Source organism: Beta vulgaris, chromosome 5 (assembly GCF_026745355.1).
Source record: "Beta vulgaris subsp. vulgaris cultivar EL10 chromosome 5, EL10.2, whole genome shotgun sequence".
NCBI classification, from domain to species: domain Eukaryota; kingdom Viridiplantae; phylum Streptophyta; class Magnoliopsida; order Caryophyllales; family Amaranthaceae; genus Beta; species Beta vulgaris.
The window spans coordinates 41,214,429-41,218,868 of record NC_079206.1 but is presented as its reverse complement, the minus strand read 5'-3'; positions in this window follow the sequence as shown (position 1 = coordinate 41,218,868).

The window sequence follows — 4,440 nt, the reverse complement described above, 5'->3', positions numbered from 1 at the left end:
TAATCGCTTTAATAAAGAAATGATTAGCATTAAAAATCTTGACACTAAGACTGCTATTGAATGTTTCAGGAAATGACTAATTTTGCGATCAAAACTATACAGTCGTCTGACGAAGTACCCGTGCCAAACGTTCGAGGAAGTTAAGTCACGAGCGTTGGCCTAGATGAGACTGGAAGAAGACGATGCCATCCTCAACACCATATCAACACGTCGTGCACCGGAAACCACCAGCGACCGAAAGGCTTTTGTCCCCAAAAAGAATAATTGGCGAAACCACCCGTATGGTCGCTCGAATCAGGTAAACCATGTTACTGACGTAATCGAAAATGCAGGTAATGACGTAAAGACGGAGTCGCCAACCTTCCCGGATCTAGACTTCTATGGATTCTTCGTCGATGTCGGAGGCGTCGTAAATAACTTGACCAAAATCGGAGCACCCGTCCGTTGGCCAAAGAAGAGTGACCGATCGGGGGCGCAAAAAGATCAAACAAGGTGGTGCCAGTTCCATCATGATCATGGTCACAAGATGGAGGAGTGCATTGCATTGCGACGTGAGGTTGCGTTCATGCTTAATAAAGGGCATCTCAGAGACCTCTTAAGCGACAAAGGAAAAGCATCCTTCGAGAAGAATCCTGCACAGTCCATCCCTCATGCGTCACCCACACACGTAAAGGTAATTAATGTTATTTCTGGTGGGTCTGATGTATATGGACTAACGTACTCCGCAGCCAAAAGGCTAGCAAGAGAGGGCACCCCCTCGTCCGCCGTTTTTAAATCTTCCAGGTCAGCAGAAGAACGCAAGTTGGAAGCGACGACAATAACTTTTGATGACGACGACGTCTGCGACGTAGAACACCATGATGGACTGGTCATATCCTTGACAGTTGAAGTGAGTGCTAGTCGATGGGGGCAGCTCAGCCAATATCATATTCAAAAGTGCCCTTCAAGGTATGGGATTGTGTGATAAAGATATTACTAAGAAATCTACTGTTTTAGTTGGATTCAGCGGAGAAGCCCAACACACCTTCGGAGAGATCACATTGCCAACGTTAGCCAAAGGCGTCAACTTGCCAACCAGATTCAACGTAGTGGACTGCCCGTCGGCATACAACATCATCCTTGGCACTCCGTGGATACACAAGATGAAGGTCGTCCCATCGACTTATCATCAGACGCTGAAATTCCCAACCAAGTGGGGGGTTCAAGAAATAAAGGGCGAGCAGAAATCCGCGAGAGAATGCTATATAGCTCGTCGCTCAAACCGCTGAAAGCGGCCATCTGGCAATTAAAGGATGGATCAGCGCCCGACGCATCCAACGAGCAAGACGTGGATGAAGTGATGCGCGATCCGCCCATCCCCGATCGTGTCGTTCGAATCAGAGCGACGTTGTCACAAGATATACGAGGTCACTTAATCAATTTTCTAAAAACTAATCAAGATTGCTTTGCTTGGTCCCATGAGGATATGACAGGAATCAGTCCCGATGTCATAACACGCACATAAACTCAACGTGGACCCCGAGCACAAGCTTCTAAAGTAAAAAAGACGCAAATTTGCACCTGAAAGGAATCAAATCATCAATGATGAGGTTCAAAAGCTGATCGACACTGGGAAAATTCGTGAGCAAGAAGAACGAAAAGTGGAGAGTCTGCATCGACTTCACAAACTTGAATAAAGCGTGTCCGAAGGATCCGTTCCCTCTCCCTCATATAGACGCAATGGTTGACGCGCCGGCAGGCCACAAACTCTTGACGTTCATGGACGCATACTCTGGGTACAACCAAATATTGATGCACCCTGACGATCAAGAAAAGACCGCGTGCGTCACTGACAAAGGTATATATTGTTATAAGGTTATGCCTTTTGGTTTGAAGAATGCAGGTGCCACCTATCAACGGTTGGTCAACAAAATGTTCAAAGATCAACTGGGCGACACCATGGAATTATATATAGACAATATGCTCGTCAAATCCAAGCAAGCAGGCGATCACATCCAACACTTGTCGGAGGCTTTCGACGTCATGCGAAGGTATGTCATGAAATTAAATCCCACTAAGTAAACATTTGGAGTGTCTGCAGGAAAGTTCCTAGGATATGTTATTATGCAACGAGGGATTGAAGCTAGCCCGGACCAAATAAAAGCTCTTATCAACATCCAATCTCCAAGGAACGTCAAAGAGGTGCAGAAGTTGACCGGTCGCGTAGCCGCGCTGAACTGTTTTATCTCTAAATCGTCCGAAAAATGTCATCTATTCTATGACGTTCTGAGGAAGAATAAGGGCTTCGACTGGTCGCAGCAACACGAAGACGCGCTGCAAGAACTCAAAAGATACCTGGCGGTGAGTAACGTGTCCGTCAGTGCCGTCCTGACACGAGAAGCAGAAAATCAGCAGCTCCCAATCTATTACGTCAGTAAGTCTCTGCTAGACGCAAAGACCAGGTATTCCTCATTGGAAAAACTCATTTTAGCCATAGTTGTAGCTGTTAAAAAACTTAGGCACTACTTTGAGGCGCATACCGTTAAAGTTATGACTAACTATCCTGTCAAGTCTGTCTTGCGACACCCCGAATTAACAGGACGCATGAGTAAGTGGGCGATAACACTCAGCGCGTGAGACATCAGGTTCCGTCCGAGAACAGCTATCAAGTCACAAGCTTTTGCAGTTTTGTGGCAGACTTTACCCCAGAATTAGAAAAGCTTGCAGACGACGAAGTCGCAAAAATTAACCAAGTAAATGATGAACCTTGGGTATTGTTTGTTGATGGGTCTTCCAGTTTTCGTGGTGCAGGTCTTGGTATTGGGCTAAAGTCGCCACAAGGGGGCAAGGTAGTACGAGCCATTTGCTGTGAGTTTAGAGCGACGAACAATGAAGCTGAGTACGATGCGCTCATAGCAGGATTGACGTTAGCAGAAGACATGGGAGCAAAAGCGTTAAAAGTCTTCAGCGACTCATTGCTGATAGTTAGCCAAATTAAAGGTGAATTCGCGGCAAAAGACTCTAAGATGGCCATGTACTTAGAAATAGCCCAGCATAAGAGTAAAGTGTTTGACCCGTTTGACATTTTGCAGATACCAAGGGACCAGAATACGCAGGTGGATGCGTTGGCCAATCTCGGATCCTCTTTAAGGGACATTTCGTTTACTTCCGTCCCTATAGTTCATCTGGCAAACCCCACAGTCGCTAAGAACGTTGAAGACACCATCACAGCAATGACCGAACAACCTCAAGGCACCCAAAAGGTCGTTGGTAGTATCGGTAACCTCGTGGCTACGAGCGACCTTGACGTTGAGAAGGTAAGTGTGAGTTGGACAAAACCGCTTTATGATTATCTTGCTAACGACGTGCTTCCAACAGATAAGGCAGAGGCGCGCAAGATTCGGTTCAAAGCGTCCCGATACGTACTCATCCAAGGAGTACTATTCAAGAAATCTGCTGCAGGGCCCTATCTGCGTTGCTTGGAAAAAGATCAGTGGGAACAAGTCTTAGAGGACATGCACGAAGGGACATGTGGAAATCACTCAGGAGGGCGTAGCTTGTCCAATAGAGCGTTACACATGGGATACTATTGGCCCTCAACGAAGAAAGACGCGATAAGGTATGTGGCTAAGTGCGATAGCTGTCAACGACACGCAGGTATGACGCATAAACCTTGCGAAATTTTGCACCCTACTTTAACACCTTGCCTTTCATGAAATGGGGCATGGACATAGTTGGCAAGTTACCTGCAGCCCCAGGCCAGAAGGTCTTTATGTTGGCACTAACCGATTACTTTTCTAAGTGGATAGAAGTAGGTTCTTTCCAACAGCTACGTGACAAGGAAGTAATTTCTTTTATATATACTAACATTATCTATAGGTTTGGTGTCCCGTCCGAAATAATATACGACAATGGGTAGCAGTATATTAGCAACGAGACAAGACGTTTCTGTGACGAATGAAACATAACATTGTAAATGTCAACGCCAAGATACCCGCAAGCCAACGGACAGGCAGAGTCTAGTAATAAGACGATCATTGACACCTTGAAGAAACGACTCACAGCCAAGAAGGGTAAATGGGCGGAGGCGTTGCCTTCCATCTTATCGGCTAATCGCACGACACCGTGCACTGCGACCGGACAAACACCGTTCCCACTAGTATATGGGTGTGAAGCTGTCCTGCCTTCTGAAATAAACGTCCCGACTGCGAGATGTGGTCTAGCGACGGAGCGACAGAACTGTAATGAGCTCGTGAACAACTTGTACACCATTTAAGAGTTGCGCGACGCAGCATTGGTACGCATGGCGGCTCAGCAGCAAATAGTCGCAAGGAGTTTCAACAAAAACGTCCAAGCTAGGTCCTTCGTTGAAGGTGATTGGGTCCTAAGAAAAGTATTTCAGAACACACAAGAGGCTAACGCTGGTAAGCTAGGACCTAAATGGGAAGGACCATACCAAAT